Genomic DNA, 26,201 nt, shown 5'->3' on the forward strand with positions numbered 1-26,201 from the left:
AAAACAGAAAAAGGGATAGACCAGAGGTTCAAGGGTTAAGTTTTGCTGTACCTTTTGATGAAAGACCTTCCATTTAAAGTATGCCCAAAAGATAAAGCAACATTTTCAGATCATTTTATATTAGTTACTGGGGATGGAGGGGTTGCCAAATGGGAAAACAAGGTTACATCTGTGGAGCAGATTTTCAATTTTAATTTCAGTTTCAATTTTTGAAATTATAGTCCATAGAAGAAAACAGTTTAAGCAGAAGTTTCCAAGTTATCCTGGACAAACACATGGCAAGAGTTTTTTAAGAAAATACTTTTCATAAAAAAATGTGAATGGCTCTATACGTGCAACAGACAAGATTCTTACATAATGTTAAAGATTCTAGTTTAGACATATAAGCTTTTAATTCCTTATCGTGCATGGAAAATGAATATATATGTACACATGCATAATCTACACATACAGGTGCACACATGTGCAAACAGAATGCTGTTTCCATATAGTTTCCATGTAGTTAATACATGCTTGAAAATACACTTTCTTAGTTGACAAATAATAAGGGCCATTACATAAGATCATCAGCCCAATAGTTATAAAAAGTATTCTAACCTCCACAAAAACTTAAATTAGTGAACATAGAACCAAGGAATTTTTAGTGCTGGTGGAGAAAAACTGAAAAATTCCTTGCTCCAAGCCCCTCAGTTAGCAAATCAGAAATGAGGCTTTAAGTGACTTGCTCAAGGTCAGCAGCAGGCAGCAGAGCCAGGTCCTGCCACCCAAGTAACCACAAGTCAGAAGGTTGCCAGGGAAGCCAAGTCACATAACAGAAAACATGGGAATTCCCAAAATATTAATTTGACGTGTGTCTGTATTTAAAAATTCTCTGGGTACATACAGAAGAAGCAAGTATGCTGTTTAAGTCACTTAGCTCCTATTTCTTTAGATCCAGCACCATCATTTGTTACCAAAAAAATTAAGTAAAATAAAATATCAGCCAGCATTAAACAAGCATATGTTTTCCAAACAACCTTAAGACAGAAGAACTGCTCCTTGATGTGAAGGAGAGGAGGGGAATTATGTCAGAAAGAAGGAAGTTTTAAAGAGATATGTTTCTGAGGGTGGAAAAAGTATCAGAAGAACAATTAATTGCGTGGAAACAGTTGCACATCCCTATTATTCTTAAGACAATTCTGACCTTTTGATACATTTTACAGGTAGATTGCTCTAAGCCAGAACTACCCAAAAGACTGACTTATCTCTAACATTCCTCAGACACTTCCAAAGGGTTTGCATTGCCTGGTTCCACTTTTTATCACTGAGGTCACCCAAATAACTTTAGTTCTATGAATTTATAGAGTCACTTGGGGTTTCAAACTATGTCAGATTTTTCAAGTTCTTTAGACTTTGTCCATCTACAGCAAAATACTCTCAGTTTAGCACTCCATCCTAAAATTACAAAACCCAGCATATTTCCACATCATAAAACCTAGACTTTCTTTCTAATGCCTCATTCTGACATAATAATATAACTGGACGTATGCATTAACAGGCATCTAAAACTGAATTCCTTGGCAAAGATCTCTGAGCATTATGTAAATTACTACTTAAGAAGTATTCTATCCTCAAACACACCATGCAAAATGACACATGTAAAAGCAAATATAGCAAAATGTTAACAATTATAGAATTCAAGTGGTGGGTTTATTGTTCACTATACAATTCTTTGGACTTTTCTGTATTTTTGCAAATTTTCTTAATAAAAGGTTGGGGGGAGATTGGGATTGACATATATACACTAACATGTATAAAATAGATAACTAATAAGAACCTGCTGTATAAAAAAAGTTTTGCAGGGCAGAAATTGAGACACAGATGTAGAGAACAAACATATGGACACCAAGGGGGGAAAGTGGCGGTTAGGGGTGGTGGTGAGATGAATTGGGAGATTGGGATTGACATGTATACACTGATGTGTATAAAATGGATGACTAATAAGAACCTGCTGTATAAAAAAGTAAATAAAAAAAAAAACAAGATACATGCACCCTAGTGTTCACTGCAGCACTATTTACAATAGCCAAGCCATGGAAACAACCTAAATGTCCATCAACAGAGGAATGGATAAAGAAGATGTGGTCCATGTATACAAGGGAATATTAGCCATAAAAAAGAATGAAATAACACCATTTTCAGCAACATGGATGGACCTAGAGATTACCATACTAGGTGAAGTAAGTCAGACAGACAAAGACAAATATCATATGATATCCCTCATATGTGGAATCTAATTTTTAAAAATGATACAAATGTACTTATTTACAAAACAGAAACAGACTTGCAGATATCAAAAACAAACTTATGGTTACCAAAGGGGAAACATGGGGCAGGTGGAGGGATAAATCAGGACCTTGGAATGAACATACACACACTACTATATATAAGATAGATAACCAACAAGGACCTACATAGCACAGGGAACTCTACTCAATATTCTGTGATAACCTATACGACAAAAGAATCTAAAAAAGACTGAATATATGTATATGTATAACTGAACAACTATACTCCAATAAAATTTTTTAAAAAAGAGTGAAGCCATATATAGCTGAGACCACTCCTTTTTTGTTTATTTATTTGTTTATTTATTTATTTTTGGCTGCATTGGGTCTTCTTTGCTGCGCGCGGGCTTTCTCTAGTTGTGGAGAGCAGGGGCTACTCTTCGTGGTGGTGTGCAGGCCTCTCACTGCAGTGTCTTCTCTTGTTGCGGAGCATGGGCTCTAGGCACGTGGGCTTCAGTAGTTGTGGCACGCAGGCTCAGTAGTTGTGGTGCACGGGCTTAGTTGTTCCACAGCATGTGGGATCTTCCTAGACCAGGGCTCGAACCCATGTCCCCTGCATTGGCAGGCGGATTCTTAACCACTGCGCCACCAGTGAAGTCCCAAGCATCATTCTTTATTGATAATCTATAGTCAATTCTAAGGGCTTCATCTGGATATATATATATACAGATATATACACACACACACATATATATGTAAAATATAATAGTAATAATAAATAAAGGCTAAAAACATAAATTACTTTTACCCAAACAGGATTCCAAAAGATCAAATAATCTCTCACAAATATAAACATCCACCTTTGAGGAAATTACACAAATGAGCAAAAAACTCCACAACACGCTCATGTGCTGAAAGAGCTTTTAGTCTGCTGCTGATGGAAAAGCAATACTTCAAATAACGTGGGTTGAAAAAACATGGAACTTGAGTAATGTCATTGCAAAAATGTCCTAGGATGAAGGCAATACCAGAAGAAAATGAAACCTGCAAAATATTCATGTGAAAACCCTAAAATCCGAAGAAATATTACTTGGGGAGGTGACTTTTCTCCCCCATTTCATCAAAAGGCACAAGTCGAACAAGTCTTTTTCAAAAACCAAATGCTTCTGAATTAGACCAGAGACAAGTGAAAGCATGCATGGTTGGCCTTCATATCCAAACTGCCGTGAAGGTTTTACCGCCCATGTGTGACACTGAAAACCCACACAAGTGTACAACTGACACGTACAATTCATTTGCTACCAGTCATTGTTCCCTGGGGGCCGGCAGAACAGCTCAGGGCCCAGTCATTAGCGCCCCTCTGCCCTGACCTCAGACCCCGCTGTGTGATATCGGACACATCACCTAACTTAGCTTCTCCATCTACAAAATGGGGATGATATTACCTACCTCACAGAGCTGCTGTAAGGATTAAGTAAAATAATACATGTTGATTGTTTAACACAGTGCCTGTCTGAGAATGCAAACTCCATAAAGCAGAGATCTTGTTAAAACTGTCTACTGTTGGGCTTCCCTGGTGGCGCAGTGGTTGAGAATCTGCCTGCTAATGCGGGGGACACGGGTTCGAGCCCTGGTCTGGGAGGATCCCACATGCCACGGAGCAACTGGGCCCGTGAGCCACAATTACTGAGCCTGCGCATCTGGAGCCTGTGCTCCGCAACAAGAGAGGCCGCGATAGTGAGAGGCCCGCGCGCCGCGATGAGGAGTGGCCCCCACTTGCCGCAACTGGAGGAAGCCCTCGCACAGAAACGAAGACCCAACACAGCCAAAATAAATAAATAAATAAATAATTTTTTTAAAAAAAAAGGTTAAGATGGTAAATTAAAAAAAAAAAAAGTGTCTACTGTTAAGTCTAGTACTTTAAAATGTAACTGGCCATGATGAATAATACCCAATAAATATCCACTGAGTCAGTGAATGAATGAATGAATGGGAGATGACAGTGATGATGGCAGTGGGGGTGAACATGCAAAGGAAAGAGCATCTGGGAATTCCCCGGCGGTCCAGTGATTAGGACACTGTGCTTTCACTGCCGAGGGCCCGGGTTCAATCCCTGGTCGGGGGACTAAGATCCCGCAAGCCCCACAGTGCGGCCAAATAAATAAATAAATAAATAATTTAAATAAAATTATTAAAAAGAGCATCTGGTGCAGTCTATGTCTTTGTGTCGGAAGCCTCTAAAACCCTTTATTTAAAATAAGCCACCCACAAGTTCTCAATGCCCACTGAGCCCAACTTTCAGAGTTTCCACTTGAAATTCCCCAGTGGTTTTCCTGTAGCGTTTCCCATTCCAGGATGCTTCGGCCTCAAGAAGATGCCTGAGCAGCCCACGGCCATGCATCTTTAAAATCAGTCGACTTTAAGATAATTCAAAATGTAATGCTACCATGGTACACACTGCTTTTAAACCACAGCTTCACAAATGTTGATTAAGAAGAAAATAGAGGGCTTCCCTGGTGGCGCAGTGGTTGAGAGTCTGCCTGCCAATGCAGGGGACACGGGTTCGAGCACTGATCTGGGAGGATCCCACATGCCGCGGAGCAACTAGGCCCGTGAGCCACAATTACTGAGCCTGCGCGTCTGGAGCCTGTGCTCCGCTACAAGAGAGGCCGCGATAATGAGAGGCCCGCGCACCGCGATGAAGAGTCGCCCCCACTTGCGGCAACTAGAGAAAGCCCTCGCACAGAAACGAAGACCCAACGCAGCCATAAATAAATAAATAAATAAATAAAACCCAAAGTTTAAAAAAAAAAAATTTATAAAAAAAAGAAAATAGAGTGCCCCCATAGAATCAATGAAAAACTTAGTATTTATTAAGTGAGAACAAAATAAAGAGCAAAATGAATTTTTAACTTTTTAAAAGCGAACTGGAGGTGCCTACAAAATTAAGTCAATTTTAAGATGCTTCAAAATGCAATACTGGGGGGTTGGGAGGGAGGTCCAAGAGGGAGGGGATATAGATATAGAAAAAAAAAAAACCAATACTAGCATGGTATGTATTGCTTTAAAACCACAACGAATCTAAATTTCATAATACAATCTTTTTCTAAGCATTTTAAAGGCATCAAATGTGCAAAAGAAATTTTTTAATGGAGACAATTATCATGAAAATGAGAGATTTTATGGTGTAAATGTTGATAAAGTCCAAGTGGTACCTTACATTCCATAACAAGCTAGCTCTAATAATTTGACCAAATGACCAGTTAATTACTTTTGTAAGAATGAGCAAATATTAAGTGATGTAAAAATTAAGATTTAAAACAAATTCTTAAAAAAAGTTTTCCTTTAAAAGGCCTTTTTCTGTAAGTCCTTATATCCAAATTAAATACACTTTGACAATTAACAGTTACTGACAATGTATAAAATGCTAAATTTTGAAATTAAATAGAATGCTTTATAACAAGGAACAGGTAAAATTTTTATATAAATGACAAAATCTGTATTAATAATCATGTTACCAAAAATAAAACTACAAAACGAGTTTCAGCTAAGGTAAAAATAAAAAAATTTAGTAGAAAATAATCATTTAGGAATGATGCTTGCAAAATCCTGGCTTATAAATATTAACCACTAGACACATCTGTTTACATTTTTGAAGGGTTATATCAGAATATTTAAGAAAAGTACAAGCAATCTGCCCAGAACTAAATGTAATTAAGAAGCGTTATATTCTGCCTCTCACTCCACTCACAATATTTTCTTTTTAGGGACTGAGGTGAAACTGTTTTAGCTGAAAGGTTCCTAATCAGTTTAATTCAGAGAATAACTGAATCTGAGTTTTTGAAGAGACCGTGCAGGTGATCTATCGAGCCTGGTCCTGCTTCTAATTTGAGAACCGCCTCCAGTATCCTGACAGATGGGCCCATCTCTTCTCCCTAAATACGTGGAGTGATGGAAAGTTCACAGCTCTATTAGGGAGCACATTCCACTGTGAAGTAACCAACTGATAGACGAGAACTCCTTCCCCGGCCTTTAGATCAGCCATCCTAAAAATTCCACTAATTAAGTTCAGTCTTTCTGTCATTATCCACACACATCCTACCCCCCTCTTCCACCCAATCACCCTCCAAAAAAACTGAAGTCAATGTTCACGGTTCTTCCCTGCTCTCTCCATCCCTTTTAGTTTATCTTCACCATGAAGCCAGAACCACCTTGTAAAACAGAACAAACAGACAACACCAGATTATGTTTTTCACTAAAAATTAAATGCACATGTTAGAGAGTCCTAAGGCTTCAGTCTTGTGCCTGAGGGAGCCCAGAGCACAGCTCTCTTGGTCACCCCACTCAGGATAAACGAGGCCACAGGCCCTCTTTGGTGCCCCAAAATCTAGGGAACACTGGGGCTCCAGTGGAGAAGGCAGAAAGGAACCTAGTTCCAGAGTCCCCATGAGTGTGCAAATTACAGACTGTTGCCAGCCCACCGGGCAGGAGACCCAACAATTGATCTTAAGGAAGGCAAGGGAGTTTGCTGCTGAAAGAGAAGAAATGGCCTAAAATAAAAGCAAAAGAGTGGTCTCTGAACACAGAAGGAAAATTTTACTATCCAGAGGAGGGATCAGTCTCATACCTCCTGGGCTGTTTAAAATGTATGAATCAAGCAGGCCTGGGTGCTGCGTGCTTAAGAAACAGAAACCATTTGTTTGTAAATGAAACGCGTGCACGTATTCTTCAGCACACACCAAAATGCTCTGTTCTGTTTTTTTTTTTTAAATATGAAACTCTACAGAAATATCTTTCGTTTTTCCACTACTGATACAGAAGTAGACTGAACCTTTTCACTTTTCTCCTAATTCTACCAGAAGTAAAACAACTTAAGTAAATGAAAAACTCATTTCATTTTCAGTGTCAATCATGGCAACTGACACTCAGCGTCGGGGAGACTGCGTGCGCGGTGAGGACTGTGGCAAAGCGGCCCACGACGATCCGGCCCAAAGGGCTGCCCGCCGCCCCCCCGCCCCACCGCCCCAGGAATGCAGAACCCTGGGGATGCTGCCAGCTGAACCACTTTCTTAAAAAACACTGAAACTGCTACTTTTAGGTAAACTTTTCCATTTTTAAAGGTAGGCAACTAATTTAAATATCCTGAAAACACTTGTCAGGGACATATTTTGCAAACCCATCAAAGCTTGTCCACAGCCCAGAACCAGCCAGAAGCCAACCAGTTTGCAACCTCGGATGTAAATGATACACCGCAAACAGGAAAATTTCAAATCCTGAAAAACATTTTCAAAGGAAACAACCAGCAGTCCCAGCTCCCTGTCTGGGGGAGGCTAAGTCCTGGGTCCCCATCCATCTCTGCACAACCAGCTTGGCCAAGACACACAGATGGGCAGGACTGATTTTGCAGAGAGGGTCACATCTACAGAGGGGGCATCATAAACGACCATACAGGCCACGGCACCCACCTTCCTGGTGAGTGGAGGAATCCTTTCTACGGAACTCTTGATCTGCAGCCAACGAGCCTCGGGACCTCACATCTGCCCGGAAGTTCATTACCACGCAGGGTCACCCCTCTCACTTTCCCAGAGCTCCTGAGAAAGTCCCGCCTTACATGAAACCCAGAGTGGCTTCCTCCTGCTGCTACTCACTGGTCCTAGTGTTTCCTCAGAAGCTGATCAAGTGCGCCCCACTGGCCCTGCTCCCCTTACGAGTGAAGGGTGGGTAGCACATTCCCTACTAAGCGTACTACCTTCGACACTGAGTATTCTATTCTCTTCATCATGAGCAGTAGGACACTATTTCCAAACATTTCTAACCCTGATCACTCTCCTCTGGTTATCAGTAGCCTTAAACCTAAGGTCTGGAAGGCAAGGAAGAAGGAAACCAAGGATTAGACAGCACTGTGCCAGGAGCATTACCTATATTTTAATATTTTATATTTGATTCTCACAGCAATCCTCTTTGATTTGTATTATTATCACTACTTGGCAGGTGAAGAAACTAAGTCAAGTAATTTGCTGACGGCCACAAAACTATTGGGTTGGCCAAAAAGTTCGTTCATAACATCCTTTCCATAAGATGTTACAGAAAAACCCGAACGAACTGTTTGGCCAACCCAATAGTACAACCGAAAAACTCAAAAAGTCTGCCTGATACCAAAGAGACAACAGCATTGCTATACTTATGGAAAATGGCATATCTATAATGCTTTCTCGTTATAACTTATTAAAATGATATATAATTATAAGCTAGTCTATTCTTTCTGGTGATCTCAGGAATGGACTGCTGTCTTCATCCACATTAACGCAAAAACAAATTCTCAAAGTGGGTCACCACTTGATAAACAGTATCCAAATACATTATTTTAAAAACCTAGTTAATGTATTTCATATATAAAAATCCAAGTATATACTAAATAAAATAGAAATTCATATAACATGTGTATGAACATACTTAATCACACTCAATGAGAAAAATGCTTTTCTTACTCCTGTTTTACAGAAGAAGAAACTGAGCCAGGAAATGTCAGAGACAGGAGTCAAAGAACACAGGCAGTCCGACTCCCCAAAAATCTAGACTTTAGATGTTTCAAACAGGTGTCTTTCAGTCATGGTTTTTGAACTTCATGGAAACATAAATGAAACACCTCTCCAAGGCTAATTGGATATTCCTTCTGAACATTCTAATGTAGATGATATAAGGGCAGTCAACACAAAGGTTACCAAAGACCATCAAGATGTGTAACTTTAATATGTGCTATATTTACAAATAAACCCAGAAATGTTAGAAAACATCCTGCTTACAGGGAACATCATGTTAAACATGATAATTCTATAAGGGAACAATTCACATTTTTAAAACAGTTAACTAGGCAAACTGAGTCTTCAAAATCTCCTCCAGAACGAACAAATTTCTCACCACGTGACACTGACAACTTACACAGTGAGCTTCACTTAGCTGCTGAACTCATTATATGTTTAGTCAAACAATATCTGTGGTGCAACAGACAGCGTTCTGGCTGTGGAGTCACGTGAGGAACAAGACAGACACGTGTCCTGAGCTCTTGGATCTTCTGCTCCAGTGACAGTGGTCTGGACAACGAGCCAATAAATAAGTACAGGAAGGAGAAAACTGTCAGGTAGGGACAAGTACTTTTCAGAGAATTAAAATAGAGTGATGTCTGTTGGTGGGAACGTAAATTGGTGCAGCCACTATGGAGAACAGTATGGAGGCTCATTAAAAAACTAAAAATAGAACTACCATATGATCCGGCAACCCCACCCCAGGCATATATCCAGAAAAGATGAAAACTCTAATTTGAATAGATACATGCACCCTAATGTTCATAGCAGTACTATTTATTTACAATAGCCGTGACATGGAAATGACCTAAGTATCCATCGACAGATGAATGGATAAAGAAGACATGGGGTGGGTGTGTGTGTGTGTGTGTACATACACACACACACACACACAGACACACACACACAAAATGGAATATTACTCAGCCACAAAAAAGAATAAAATAATGCCATTTGCAGCAACATGAATGGACCTAGAGATGATTATATTAAGTGATGTCAGACAGAGAAAGATAAATCTCATATGATATCACTTATTTGTGGAATCTAAAAAATGGTATCGATGAACTTATTTACAAAACAGAAACAGACTCACAGACATAGAGAACAATCTTATGGTTTCCAAAGGGCAAAGGGGCTGGGGAGTGGGTGGGGGGGGGGTGGGGGGGCAGGTGGTAAACTAGGAGTTTGGGAGTGAGAGGTACACACTCTACTAAATATAAAATAGATAACCGACAAGGGCCTACTGTACAGCACAGGGAACGTATTCAACATCTTAGAACAACCCATCATGAAAAAGAATCTTACAAAGTATATATATGTACCTAAAAAACTGAATCACTGCTGTACACCTGAAACTAACACAACATTGTAAATCAACTCTACTTCAATTTAAAAAAATTTTTTTAATAAAAATAAAAGTAAAATAAAATAGAGTGATAGTGTAGCAGGTGGCTGGGTGGCCACCTCAGATTGGGTGCTCGAGAGGCAGCTCCCTGAGTTGAGATCCAAAGGGCGCAAAGCGGCCCAGGAAAGATGAGACGGATTGCAGCCTGGAGAGCTTCTGCCCGTGTCTGTGTGCTTCACCAAAGCAAGCATGGACTGCAGACACGGCAAACGCTTCCAGGGAATTACTTGCAACCATTCCAAACACTGCTTTGGGAACTGCTCAGCTTTCCTGCTGTAGCACTTACCCTGCAATGACCAACACATCTACCAGTAAGACGCCCCAGTCAGAATGAAACAGCCTTCACATCGGAGTTGGAGCCTTACCTTTCCTCGGTGGTTTCCTAGTGTCTGAGTCTCCTGAGCTGTCCTGATCTTACCACTGCAACTAGAAACGACAGACCCTAGTCTGTTCTTCAGCAGGAGGTCCTAGTTGGCTTGGAGTTCAAGTACATGCTTATCAGTATTTGACATCTACAGAAAAGGAAATGAACACTTCCCAGGCTGCAACTTCTCCACCTAAGCTCCCAGAGAAGATGGACATATGCTCTCCCACATAGAGAGGGTTAGCCGGCGTATCAAATTACAGGGCATTTGTAATAAGCCCCTCAGATTGGGCGCCCGCTGCCTGCAGGACCCTCAGACCAGCACCTGAGGAACCCACGCCACCTTTCCCCACTCAGGTACGCATACAAAGAGCAATTAACAGAGCTACGTGGGAAACAGACATATAAATACAAACTGCCAGACATTATCGCCTTTGAGATGTACAAGTGCCTCGAGCTTACCCCCAGAGGAAGTGTGGACCACACTTGGTGTAATCATTCATTCATTCATCCGGAATGAGCTGGCTGAAGAGGTGTCTGTAATTCAAGCACAAAGCCCTGGCAAGAGAAAACAAAAACACAGAGGTGGTGAGAAACAATTTTTCAAAAACCAGAATTTTATAACGAAAGCTCAGTTTCTCAGCATTCTGCCCTATCTTGGGCTTGATACAAAAAGGGAGCATCTAAGAGAAAAATCCAGCGCTAAGTGATTAACTATAAAGGAAATGTGAGGGTCTTCCCACATCCTAATTGGAGAAGCAGATTTACTGCTTCACGCTATAACTTTATACGGCCAAGCCATTTTATCGATAGATACATGGAGGGAGGGAAGGAAAAAGGGAGGGGAGGGAAGGAAAGACAAACGATGGAGGGGGGAAGAGGAAGGGAAGTGGGGGAGATAGATAGATGGATGGTTAAATAGAACAAGCCTACTGTTATCAAGCCACTATTCCACCCTCCGAGGATACAGCAATAAATAAGAGCGAAAGCCTCTGCTCTCACTGAGCTTTATTCAAATGGGAGGAAGCAGTCAAACAAACAGGTAAATAAACAAATAAGAAAAATATTCTAGAGTGATACTTGCAATGCAGAGACATACAACAGGTTGATGAGCTACTGAGTGACAAGCATCTAATTTACACTGGAAGGTCAAGAAATGGCCCCTGAGACGGCAACCAGGCTGAGATCTGAATGCTATTTCGAAATTATGGAAATGATCCCCCAGACAGAGGGACCAGCCAAGACCCCTATAAGAACCAGCGTGTCGAGAGCAATTATCACAGGGTGTGGGGCAGAACCCACACGCAAGGGAGCGGAGTCAAAGGACCAGAGTTTCGTTACTAATTAAGCAGGTGGCTTCTGGGTCCTCTCATATTATGGAGAATATTATGGAGAATAATACTTTCCTCGTATGTCTGAAACGCTGCCCAGGGACATATTAAAACTCATGGCCCTGTTGGTCAACATACCAAAAAGCACCTCTGTTTTCTTTCACTGTTTAAAATGTTACAGGGATTGGGACTTCCCTGGTGGCGCAGTGGTTAAGAATCTGCCTGCCAATGCAGGGGACACGGGTTCGAGCCCTGGTCCGGGAAGATCCCAGGTGCTGCGCAGCAGCTAAGCCTGCAACTACTGAAGCCCATGAGCCTAAAGCCCGTGCTCCACAACAAGAGAAGCCACCGCAGTGAGAAGCCCGCGCACCGCAACAAAGTAGCTCCCACTCGCCACAACTAGAGAAAAGCCCACGCACAGCAATGAAGACCCAATGCATCCAAAAATAAATTGAAAAAAAAAAAATGTTACAGGGATTGCTTTCAGAGAATGAGACTTGTCTCTCTCTTTTTAATTGAACTATAGTTGATTTACAACATTGTGTTAGTTTCAGGTGGAGACTTGTCTTTTTACAAAGCATCATCTCACCTCTGCTATGTACACAAGATGCTACGCTGTGGGAATAACTGCGTATGCGGCTCACAGTTCACAATCCTTGATAAAGAACGCAGACTGGGGCTTCCCTGGTGGCGCAGTGGTTGAGAGTCTGCCTGCCAGTGCGGGGGACGCGGGTTTGAAGCCCTGGTCTGGGAGGATCCCACAGGCCGCGGAGCAACTGGGCCGGTGAGCCACAATTACTGAGCCTGCACGTCTGGAGCCTGTGCTCCGCAACAAGAGAGGCCGCGATAGTGAGAGGTCCGCGCACCGCGATGAAGAGTGGCCCCCGCTTGCTGCAACTAGAGAAAGCCCAACACAGCCATACATACATACATACATACATACATAAAAAGAATGTAAGCAGACAAGAATATCATTTTTAAAAAAATTTTTTTAAATAAATAAATAAATGAACGCAGACTTTGGAGCCAAAGGATCAGAGTTCAACCCCCAGCTCCCCCATTACCACCTGAGTGACATTATTTAAATTGTCTGAGCCTCTGGTTTCTTCAACTATAAGATGGAAATGATATCTATTTTGCAGAGTTATTCTACCTACTTAATAGGATAGTGCACATAAAATACTTAATAAAGTGGTTGAAAAATGTGAAATACTCCAAGTGGCGATAAAGTACTTTCATTGTAAACCGTAGCTATTGGGAAAGGTGTGGTTATCAATGATTCATGCTACAGAAATACACCTATATAACCAGGAACAGTGGCGATAATGATTTTCATTTAGAGATCATAGAATAGCCTATGGGTGGACCTTTAAAAACCAGCCCAACTCCCTCTCTCTACAAGGGAGAATTTAAAGCTTAAAGAGGTAGACTGATTTGCCCAAGGTGACATAACTGGTTTAGAGAAAATTTTTAGAAAGCTAAATAATAGATATGTTTGGTCTAGAAGGCCTGCCTTATAAGATAAATCCTAAAGAGACATAAATTTTGAATTCTCTTTGTAATTAACCCAGTATGGACAAGAAAATATTACTGAACAGAATGGAAAATTAAACAAGCTTTGATGAACTCTATCTAAATACATTATACTGACAATTTTTAAAGGCCAAAAATTACTGTATCTTACTGATGGCCTGAGAGATGGTTATTTCCTAACCAAGAAACTATAAAATATAATACCTGCCACACTTTAATTTTTTTCAATGATAACAGTAGATATTGAGTCTCAAGCACCTACTATGTGACAGAAGTTTCCATACATTCATTCTGAATACTTTGCCATTTCATGCATGTAATAGTCTTTTATTCTCCACACCCTTTGTACAATATTACTGTGTTCTGCTGGAGAACTCCTAATTACCCCTCCAGATCAAGCTTATCTCCTCTTCCATGAAGCCTTCCCTGATCTCCTACTTTCCTCCTGCCAAGACATGAAGTGTTATGCTCCCCTCCTTCACCTCACTACGCTAAGAAAGGCAGCCATGTTGCAATCATTTCTTTTTCACTTGTCTACTTCTAGAGTAGACGTTGATTACTTTGAATGTAAAGGGCTTATCTTTGTTTTCCTGATGTCAAGCACAGTGCCTTACACATGGGTGCTGAATAATTGTATGCCAAATGGATCGATGGAAGAATTGATGCCTTAAATTGCTAAGACAGCATGATTTAATTTTAGACTAGCCTTCTTTTCCGTCCCATCACCATGACTTAAATTCCAAATAAAGAGTTTACAGCTTAACTACTGTGAGAGTTAACATTATGTGTCAACTCAACTAGGCTATGGTGCCCAGATGTTTGGTCAAACACCAGTCTAGATGTTGCTGTAAAGGCCCTTTTTAGGTGGAATTAACATTGAAATCAGTAGACTTTGGGTGAAGCAGATTATCCTCCATAATGTAGGTGGGCCTCAGCCAGTCGGCTGAAGACATTAAAGCAAAGACGGAAGTTTTCCGAAGAAGGAATTCTGCCTCCAGATGGCAATGTAAAAACCCTGCCTGGGTTCCCAGCTGCCTGTCATGCAGAACTTGGACTCAAGGCTGCAACATCAACTTTTGCCTGAATTTCCAGACTGCTGGCCTGCCCTATGGATTTCGGACTTGCTAGCTGCCCCACACCCCAATCACGTGAAACAGTTCCTCAAAATCTCTTGATAGATAGAGGAAGGAAGGAAGGAAGGAAGGGAGGGAGGGAGGGAGGGAGGGAGGGAGGGAGGGAGGAAGGAAGGGAGGAAGGGAGGAAGGAAGGAAGGAAGGAAGGAAGGAAGGAAGGAAGGAAGGACGGACGAGGCAGGCTCCAGTTGTTCTGATTCTCTGGATATCCTGATTAATATAATTACTAACCATTTTGGACTAAAATGATTTTCGGCAGGATTATAGAAGTTTATAGTACATCAGATTAAACCCTGTTCATTTTGCAGATGAAGAAAGGGAAGCCTAGAAAGGATAAATCAGACCTGCCACATAGAGAGTGGGAGAGAACTTGGACTGGAACTCAGATCACCAAACAACGACCTTGGCTCTGGTCCCAGAACAGATGACAATGGTTTCATCACAGTGACAAGTGAGCGGTTGCCCAAGTGCTCTTCCTTGGATCCCAGGGTTCCCTTCCTGACCTTTTCCACTCTCTGTATGTATTCTGGAGTCACATGAACAATTAGCTTTCATCTAGTTGGATGGACTAGCTTCAATAAGCAGATATTCTCTCAACGGTGTAGACTGGATTTAGCTGCCGTCTAGAGCCATGTTTTCAGGTAATTCAACAATGGGACAGGTACTGCAATCTCCTGCAACTCCAGAAAGGTCTAAGAGGGCCCTGTGTGTAAAGTCTACGTGATTCAAGGCAGTGCTGGGTAAACTACATCTACCGTAAAACTCTAGTGATTCTACATTATTAGTTACACAAAGAGTATGCTTATATCTATGACAGCACGTAGTAGCCTGTGTAGACAAAATCATCCATCAACAGATTTCACTCATGCGCTTTTCAGCGTGGAAACCTGCCATCCTAAAGCCCCTGAGCTGCCTGCTTGTCACCATGATATCATTTTAATTCATGAATATAGCTTACATTTTTCTCTTGAGTTTTGTGATGAAAAGCTGCCCCCACACCTTCCCTAAAGGCTGAATGTAGTTGAACCTTCAGCTACATAACAGTTAAAAAAAAAAAAAAAAAAAGGGCCACACCTAAAGAAAGGCTACAACATTCATCAATCTAGAAGCCTGTGGTCAAGCCCTGGCCTAAGTTCCCAGCGCCCAGTGTTTATAAAACTTTCACTGCTGGGCCAACCAGGTCAAGGAGAAAGTGCTGGGGAAGAGAAAGATAAATTACTACTTCACCATGCCTTGAAAATAGGTGGCTTGCTATCCAACTAGGTAAGAAGAATGCATTTCCCGCTGAGAAATCTCTTTAAAATTCACGCCTTCTTCAGATTAAATCCCCTTTGTAACTACCATCTCTCTGACTAAAAACATGTCTTCAAGTTTCTGGGTTTCCTTTAGCCTCGCTCTATCAGGGAGGCAGTTTATCAATTCAGAGACTCAACCCAGTGTTTGTAGTAAAACAATACAGCAAGTGGGAGGTGTTCCAGGAGCCAGAAAGGGGCTAGGAGTAAACGGAACTCCTGTCTCCATGAACCCCTCGTGTGACCCAGGTCTGCCCCACCTGACGGAGCCCGCCAGCATCTCCATCCACAGGTGGATTATTTCGTACCTCTGTCTCTCGGGCCCGTAGTGATTTCAGAGACATGATGAACAAACCCCTCTGAGACGCCTACTCCAAGGTGGGAGGAGGGATGTGCTGGATGCCTTCATTAAATGACAATTTTCACCAGCTTCTCACACCGACACTAACACACTGTTCCTGCACAAAGAACTCATGGAATCAGATGCCGCCCTAGACGACGGTACAGCCGCCCAGGAGACTATAGCATGTTAGAGAATCTGCCCTCCTGACAAAGGGGTGATTGATTACAATGAAAATAGGCAGTTTCGGTCTACCCTCCCCCAAGAGCAGACTTCTGGACCCACGGAGCACAGCATTCACTGCTTACTCTGAACCAAGTCACAGCAAGGCCCTTGTTATTTATAAAACAGCTCATATGAAACACCAAAACAGAAACAAAAACAAAACAACAGCTGGAAGCAGGACGGGGCGTATCCATTTGGGCCACTGTATCCCCTGGGCTGGTGAACCTGTCAGCCAATCTGGCCTCTGTTTAGAGTAAGTGTTCCCTGGGATTCCCACAAAGTTCATGTATCCAGAGAGAAAATTCGAGGATGCCAAAATAGGCGCATTATACCTTGAATGCCTACGTGCAGGTCATTTATTCAGTTAATTCAATTCAATTCAAGAAGTATCTGTTGCGGGACTTCCCTGGTGGTCCAGTGGTAAAGAATCTGCCTTCCAATGCAGGGGATGAGGGTTTGATCTCTGGTTGAGGAACTAAGATCCCACATGCCGCGGGGCAACTAAGCCCTCGCGCCACAACTACTGAGCTCACGCACCTCAACGAGACGGAAGCCCACGCGCTGCAACGAAAAGATCCCGTGTGCTGCAACTAAGACCTGACGCAGCAAAAATAATAAATAAAATAAAGTAAATAAATATTAAAAAAAAAAAGAAGTATCTGTTGCACATCTATTGTGTTCAAGGTACTACGCTAAGTGTTGGGAACACGATGGTGATCAGAAGCCTGCAGACAGCCTGGTCCAGCCTGTAAATAAACAAGCCATCAGTCACAACACAGCGCGGAGACGATTACCGTCCAGAGGGGCAGATGCTATGGAAGCACACAGGGGTGGCAGCAAGAGAAGACACTGCTAAGCATCCTAGCCCATCCCTGGCCAAGACAAAAGAAACTGATTTAGCATTGACGTCTTAAAGCCACCACTGAATTCTGGCTTCTAGACGAAGAGATGAGCCTCATCCAGTTGACTGACACTCAGCGAGTGACTTTCTTCATGAGATAAAGGCAATGTAATAGTTCCTAATCACTTCCAAAACCACAGCATCTATGCACCACGAATCACACACATCCAGCATCAGGGCAGGCTCGCAAACCATTTATGACACAGCCTCGGGCCTGCGGAAAACAGAAATGAGTCAGGCAACCACCTCAGACATAAGAAACTCAAAACTATGTGGGGCAGAGACCACCTGGATGATCATGGCAGGAGATACCTGCTTCCCTCTTGCTCTCTCCTGAGAAATAATTGTCCCGTCCACCTCTACTTCTTCCAGCCCTATCAGCACTCAGAACCATCCTATCATCATTCCTAGCACCTCTTGAAGAAGAGAGGAGAGAGAAGAAAGGCAGAGGATGACTCATAAACAAACAAAACAGAATGTTTGTATGTGGAGGTTGGGGCGTGGGGCGTGTGTTAAAAAAAAAAAAAGCAGCAGGGCCTCAGTTAACCGTCTTTTTACATCCTTATCCATCCATCATGTTCTCCCTCTTACTTGGTTACCAACACAAGCTAAGCTAAGCATGATAAGGCTGTTATATGGATAACAGGCAAAATATCCCATTTAATAGCTAAAGGAATGACGGAAGGAAATGACATCCATTCATTTCTTACAAGAACAGCTTACACTTGTACAATATCACCATTTCCTTTATCCCATCCTTAGAATGAGTTCCTTTACAGTAACTGAAGAAGCATAGGGATGAAAGAAGGAAATAAATGAGATCAAATGAGGTACCGTTGAATAACTATTAAATTAACAAATCAGCACAACACAATAGCTTATAAAAGGTGGCATGATCACAGATATAGGGAACAAACTAGTGGTTACCACTGAAGGGAGGCAATACAGGGGAGGAGGAATGGGACATACAAACTACTGGGTATAAGACACACTACAAGGACGTATTGTACCACGTGGGGAATATAGCCAATATTTTGTAATAACTAAATGGAGTGCAACCTCTAAAAATTGTATTTAAAAAACAGGTGGCATGAACAACAGAAAACACATGTAGAAGTTACCCTACAATATGGATTTAAATGCTCCTTTAGTGAAAGGGAGAAAAAAAGTGAAAGGGTCTACTGACCTTAAAATAGGAAATAAACTAGAAAGGGCATGCACCTGAAAACGGCACACGGTGGCAAGGTGATTCCAGAATCCCTGAATTTAAGTAGACTATGGAACGATCTGTCCTTGAATGCTTAATATCACAGGCTGCCACCAAATGATGACTAAAATAGTTCGGCCTCCTGAACTTTTACAAATCTGCCACACTTTTCCTTCCTGGAAACAGAGCACAAGCTAATGCTTCAATGGACAAAGGAATATTTTCTGACTGGCCCCGTCCCTGTGGACCTCCAGGAAACAATGATCTCAGAGTCATGAGCTTCGCTGAGAAAGTTCATGCCGTAGAACCTGCCAGAAAAGCACCAAATTCATCCCAAGCAAGACTCGTTTCAAGACTGCTTTAGCTGTTCTCCTGCCCTCAGGTGACATCTCACAGGTTCATCCTGAAGGCTGAGGATGTTGTTCAGGGAGTAAAACATTATCTCAGATGATACTTGATAGCAACACACTACATAGCATGTTAATGTCACTATAACCTAAAAGATGCCACACCTGACACTTGAAGAAGTCATGTTGTTTTTACCTAAACTTCTGTTTAAACTCAAATTTTTTTAAATGGTTTTTTTTTCATGTTATTGAGCGTGAGAGGTTTTTAAAAAATATTTATTTATTATTATTATTATTATTATTATTTTTGGCTGCATCAGGTCTTAGTTGCGGCACGTGGGACCTTTCATTGTGGTGTGTGGGTTCTTTGTTGCGGTGCACAGGCTTCTCTCTAGTTGTGGCACACGGGCTCCAGAGCACAGGGTCTCTGTAGTTGCGGCACTCGGACTCTCTAGTTGTGGCACACGGGCTTAGTTGCCCTGCAGCAAGTGGGATCTTAGTTCCCCGACCAGGGATCGAACCGGCATCCCCTGCACTGCTAGACGGATTCTTAACCACTGGACCACCAGGGAAGTCCCTAAAGTCAAATATTTAGGAAAAAGAAAACGTGGGCTATATACACCTTGCCCACAAAGATGAATACTTTTACTTCCAGAAATAAAGAATGTGTAGGTCTTACAGTAAATTCTCTTTTGAACACCTTTCATAAATGTTTTAATGTCCTCCCACTGACAAACAGTACACGTGAAATAAAGAGGTACCAGCTCACAGAGAAGGCTCTAGTGATTCTGTGTCACTGGTATGGAAATCGGAGATAAGGTTTCGCACAATGCAAACAAATACAAAAAAATGACAGCCACGGTATAGGTGATGAAGCCTTTCTGAAAGGTGAGAGAAACACTTGACAGAAGGCTGCTTTAGTTTTTGATTCATCAATTAATTTTGCAAAACGAAGCACATGTGAGAGTCCCCAGTGGTCAAACAGCAATGGCTGTTTCATTCCATTATTACAGGAATGAAATGTAATGACCCAAGAAATAAACCAACATCAGAAACTTTTTGAACAAAGCAAACAGTAGGATCCATAAAATGCAGCCTATGGTTTCACACTACGTATATCTGAATCTCCGGCTGTACTGACTGTAGCCGACAAATAACTCATTTTAATTTAGTAACATTTAAGTCCCAGTTAACAGCAAAGTGTGATGCTGGGCACCATGAATGAACCAAAGATGAATCAGACCCGGCACCGCTTATCAAAGGGCCTAGAGTTAGCAAGGGAGAAAAGACAGCAAAGACATTATACGTTATACAAAGAGGCAGGAAAAACTGGACATGTGGGATGGGAGCAAGATGGCACTGTGAAGAATGCCAGAAACTTCCCTTGGTTTTAAAAAAAAAGAAAAAAGAAAAAACACCAAAACAAAACAAAATCCATTAAATCTATCCAAAACAGGCATTCTCAGTAGCAACACCACTCAGATCATCAAGCCAAACTAGAGCAAGAGGATTTGAGTCCAGCCTGAAAGGAGAAGAAAACACACCTAACAAAACAAAAACAAACAAAAAACCTCTACCACGAAACAAACTACAGAACTTTTAAAAAAAAGTGTGGAGGTTGCAGGGCATCTATTTCCAAAGATAAAGGCAGACCCTGCATCCACAGATGAGACAGGCTGGGATCAAGAAAGACGGCCCAGGGCTTCCCTGGTGGCGCAGTGGTTGAGAATCTGCCTGCTAATGCAGGGGACACAGGTTCGAGCCCTGGTCTGGGAAGATCCCACATGCCACGGAGCAGCTGGGCCCGTGAGCCACAATTGCTGAGCCTGCGCGTCTGGAGCCTGTGCCCCGCAACGGGAGGGGCCGCGATGGAGAAAGGCCCGCGCACCGCGATGAAGAGCGGTCCCCACACCGCGATGAAGAGTGGCCCCCGCTTGCCGCAACTGGAGAAAGCCCTCGCACGAACCGAAGACCCAATACAGACAAAAATAAATAAATTAATTAATTAAAAAAAAAAAAAAAAGAAAGACGGCCCAGGGGTGATACCCACCAGAGCATCGCTGGGCGCAGCTGGGGAGCAGCTCAGACAAGAAGGTTGTGACGCGGGGCTGGGCTGGGCAGAGCAGGACAGGCTTGCCTGTGGACCTGGCCTTGAAGAACTGTCCAACTTGGACATGGAACTGGGGAGGCCCTGCGTTGTCATAAGGAGGACAGCATGGATGAAGGACAGAGAGACCAGGAAGCCCAAGACCCACATAAGACACAGAGAAGCATCAAGTGTGATGAAGCACAGCATGGAGTGAAGGCAGAGAGAGAAGCAGATGAAGACGGAGCCCCTCCAGCCCAGGCTGCCACCTGCCATGAGACAGTGACCGCAAAAGCAGCCGTGACCGCAAAAGCAGCCGTGCCCGCCAAAGCAGCCGTGCCCGCCAGCAATCCACGAGCCCCTCCCACTGGCGCTAGCCCAGCACCATTCATCAACATGGAGCGAAAAGTAACTGTAGTTCATAATGATGAAAATTAACAAGGCAATCCTAAAGCGTTTGCAAAATAGAAGAGAGCTCATTCATAACAAGGCTGGAGCATACGGTAAGGAGTTAGGAGAAAACCCCTTGACAATCCTGACTTTGGATCGTTTATCCACCTCTCTAAACCTGATTTCCATCCATGCAAAATGGAAATGATGATGACACCCACCTCCCGGGACTGTTGTGAAAGCAAAATGAGAAAATAATCTTTAAATTACCTGACATGGGGCTTAGTCCGAGTCAATAAATGTTAAATAATAGATGTTAATTCTCTCTTCTTGTCCTGGTTTCTGGGATGTAGAAAGAAATGCAGGCTTTCTTCCACAGGGAGCAGCCACGAATAAAAACTTTGCATTATTTTTAATAAGCACAAGGCTAGCAAGATGACTCAGTAATACCAAGTAATACCTCAAAGTCCGTTACTAACAAATACTGTAAAACATTTTTTAAAAAATATTTCTCTAGGAACTGAGTAAGTGGGTAAATGAAATATTAAAAGGAAAATGTCAATTGGGAAACTGGCACAATTTGACTTGGAGATTATTGTGTTTCAATATCTATAGTAATATTCTGAAACTATTTTCATAATATTCCAAAATCAAGAGTTATTAAATTAATTGGGGCACTGAAGCCTCCTCCAACCCCAGACCACCAAGGGAGCCTTTTGAACGGGCAGTTAATTGTACATCTGTTTCTGAGTTTAGCATCAGGCTGAGCCCTATAGCACCACTGTTCTTTAGAAAAAATTACCCATCACTATGAAAGGTGCTCAACACACATTAGGAGGTTGTAGAATACACAGCTTCCGGTCCTTTGGGCCCAAAGTAAAATAAACTAGGGGAATTGTTGAGAAATGAGCATAAATCATGGCAAATTTATTAAATGTGAACTCTGTGTATGCAAAATAAAAAGGATTGGGGGCAAGGATATGAATTTCAAGTTCTCAGTAGGTTGATGTGACTGAGGGCTTTGCTATGCTATTTTCCTAATTTTGCTCTTCCTACGGCCAACCATTCAGCGATCAATCTCCACCTTCTCTCCTGAGACCAAACCAGAGCGTCCAATTAGCATCAAATTACAGTTACTGTACCTAAACGATTTGTACATCTCTAAACAACTATAATCACAGAATTTCCTTAGACTGAAAGTACTTCAGACATTTAATTTTAATTACTTCAGCATGGAATCAGCAACATATTTCCCACAGGTATTTTATTACCTGTTTTTCATGAGGATGACTAACCAAGATGTCAATTAGAAAATGGCTGTAAATGGAGAGGGGGTGGGGGCAGGACAGTGACCTACGCATTTATTGATTCTTACAATGTGAAATACACTTACAGGGACAGTCTAGGAATATAATTTGAGTCAAAATTTTACGGCCCATAATGAATGTTCCATTCCCTTTCTACCTCTTAGACCACCCACAGGAACTCTACCACCCATGCCTCAGACCTCAACCCAACTGCTATTAATAACTCCTTCCGGCTCAAACCTAAACTGCTGGATGCCTCCCAGCCTTGTCTACCACCTCACTCCTAATGCCTAAGGCGTCCTGTCTGCCCTGTCCCCGCTAACTCTATCACCCAGATTCTCTCCTTTGCCATTATTTTTTTTTCCTACAGTTATCATGGTTTATTTTATTTTATTTATTTATTTTGGCTGCATTGTGTCTTCACTGCTGCGCACGGGCTTTCTCTAGTTGCAGTGAGCAGGGGCTACTCTTCCTTGTGGTGCGTGGGCTTTTCATTGTGGTGGCTTCTCTGTTGCAGAGCACGGGCTCTAGGCGTGCGGGCTCCAGTAGTTACGGCACGTGGGCTCAGTAGTTGTGGCTCACGGGCTCTAGAGTGCAGGTTCAGTAGTTGTGGCACACGGGCTTAGCTGCTCCGCGGCATGTGGGATCTTCCCAGACCAGGGCTTGAACCCACGTCCCCTGCATTGGCAGGCGGATTCTTAACCACTGCGCCACCAGGGAAGCCCCATTTTGCCATTATTTTATACTGATTCCTTTGTCAAGTACTGTTCTCACTTCATTCGAAAACATAGGGACTCCCAAGTGATATTAGGCAAGGAAAGAAGAGGTAGAGTCATTATATCCTCAACTCCCAAGGAAACGAAAATAAAAAGACAAAGATGAAGTTTTCTTCAACAGTTGGTTGCTGGAATTTTTTTTTTTTTTTTTTTTTTTAGTTCCTACGTAGTGACACAAAAAAGCCAATATTCTATTTAGCTTACCTTTCATCTTTTTGCTGTAACAGAACTCGACTTCATTAAAAAATATTTCTATGGCATTAAGCATGCTCTTGAAAATCTTCTGTATGAATTAGCCAGAGGGTTTTTTAACTTTATACACAACTTGAATATTTAATCCAACCCAGTCTCCCCTACTACCTTACACTCATTCCCATCCCACAGTAGGAGCAGAGAGCAATCTGGAGGAGCTGGAATCACATTCCCAATCCAGTGTGTTCTGGCTCCGTATCCCCCCGACACCCCACTATCCTTGCCCAGAACCGCACCTGCTCTAGCATCCTTATCTAGAGCTGCTCTGAGAGCCAGTCCTTCTCTACCATTTTACCAGCCACGCACTCCATCCTCCAAGTCCCCCAGGCCCTGGTCGTGAGATCAACATTGGTGGTCCATCTCCAGCTCTACTGACAATTCTCTGAGATTCTAATAACATTTTAAATAGCACTGGGATCAGTTCTCAAGACAGAAAGTACCTCAATGACAGTTTAAGAACTAACAGCCTCTTAGTCCCTTAGAAAGAACTTAATAAACATACAAGAAAAGGCGTATTGGTACCAACAAGGACCTACTGTATAGCACAGGGAACTATATTCAATATCTTGTAATAACCTATAATGGATAAAAATCTAAGAAAGAATAGATACGTATATGTGTACAACTGAATCACTTTGCTGTACATCTGAAACTAACACAACATTGTATATCACTATACTTCAATAAAGATTTAAAAAATTGTTAAAGGCGTATTGATAATAATAATTTGAAAAACATGTTAAAGAAACTTATCAATACACTCAACTTATTAGTTAAGATTAATATGCTTAAACCTTATCCAGATATTTTAAAGTCATGGTACATTAACTATTTTACAAAAGACTAACTTTGGAAGTAAATTAACTCTGATACAGAGAGGCGCTCATGACTAAGTTTATCATCAGGCATCGTGCTTTGGTTAGAACCCTTGTAGCCACATTGGCAAATCAATAATATCAGCTGTTGATCAGGCGTGAATTAATAGGATCTATGTAGGACCTGGTACCATGATGACATTGTCAATACAGGACTGCACCTGCCATGGGTCTTCTTTCAGATGATAAAATCAGTATTTTGGTTCTAGGTGGATCTAACTAACAAGTCACTTTGGGAAAAGCACCCTTTAGGTCTCTTACTCTGTCCAGACTCACTTGGCATTTTCCACCTACCAGCCTCAAAGGATTTTACAGGGATTACTGATGTCTGAAAATCTTTCATCTCTGGGGATGAAAGGTGCTAATGAGTATTTGTTGGGAAGCACTCCCACACTGCCCTGTAGGAAGATTCAGAATTCTTCTAAGGGTGTTTACTGCAGGTAGGGAAATGTTACCTTTGAGGTGGAAATTACAGTGGACTTTTAATCACGGGGAGGTGGGGTTGCTCACTGCTGAGCAGAGACCCGGCACCCTTCAATTCTCATTTTTCCTCAGCTGCTACACCGGGTGTAACCTTGAGCCTCACCCTCTTGCTCTGGGAATCCAGGTTCAGTACACAGAGTCCCAGTAGAAGCCAAACTGAAGTGGAAACATTTGTATAATATCACGATTATACAAAGTGGGACTTGGCTATAGTCTCAGGCCCTTCTATAAAAGGACTTAGTCAATCTGAAACAGGAAAAGTACCAGGTACAACTAAACATGGATAATAATACAGTCTAATACAGGGTCTTTCTAAAGTCTTTTAATTTCTAAACTTTAATAACAGATTTTAAGCATAACAAATATCAACTTATGAGTGGCATCTAAAAGACTTAAGTTCCTAATAGGGAATATGGATTTGAATTTTGCTAACTACAGACCATTTCCCCTCAGTGAACACTGTTCATTTATCACGGAATCTATAAGAAATACTCTGTACGCAACTTCTCCACCCTCCGTCCTCCGCTGGATTCCTTGACTCCCCTCCCCCCACCAATTCTCTGCCTCCTTCTTGAGCTCCTCCACCTCCACCCACCTCCTTGGATGTTCCTCAGTCCCAGCCTTGGTCCTCATCTTGTCACCTTTGATATTCTCTTCCTGGTGACTTCATGGCTTCCACTCTCATTGATGGCAAGTGAGTCTCCTTCTCCAGCTTTAAATGGAAGAGATGGCTCTTCTCAGCTCCAGATGCATTTAGAGAGCTACTAGTTGTGCCACCTCGAAATCAGGATGACCCAAACTAAACTTATACATTATTCCAACCCTACCCTGCACCCAAGTAACCCGGTTCTGGGTACCCAAGCCAGGACAACGGTCCCTCCAGCGGGCTACTCTCACAAGATGCAACGCCATCAGCTACACTAGTCTTGCCTGGCCTTTCCCTCAGTTTGCACATCCAGGTGTCAGTAGACCTCCTGCTCCCTCAGTGTCTCTTTCACATGCCTCCCTCTCCTCTGCTGCACTGCGTTCATGCATATCCCAGATGACCCTCTTGTTTCCTACAGGAATACCCCCAGGCCTTCCTCCATCCACAAATCTCTTCT

General features: G+C 42.2%; 1 protein-coding gene across 3 annotated transcripts in view; it reads right to left on the bottom strand.

Moving 5' to 3' along the window:
* TIAM2 (TIAM Rac1 associated GEF 2) overlaps positions 1-26,201 on the bottom strand; it is a 232,914-nt gene that overhangs the window by 124,798 nt on the left and 81,915 nt on the right. For 2 of the 3 annotated variants that reach the window (XM_057528047.1, XM_057528048.1), the window contains exon 2: positions 11,083-11,178. The gene's annotated coding sequence lies outside the window, so the exon portion shown is untranslated. Of the gene's footprint in view, positions 1-11,082; positions 11,183-26,201 lie in introns of those variants that run through there. The other variant, XM_007186128.3, reaches the window with a different exon arrangement.

This window comes from Balaenoptera acutorostrata, chromosome 14 (assembly GCF_949987535.1).
Source record: "Balaenoptera acutorostrata chromosome 14, mBalAcu1.1, whole genome shotgun sequence".
In the NCBI taxonomy this organism is placed as follows: domain Eukaryota; kingdom Metazoa; phylum Chordata; class Mammalia; order Artiodactyla; family Balaenopteridae; genus Balaenoptera; species Balaenoptera acutorostrata.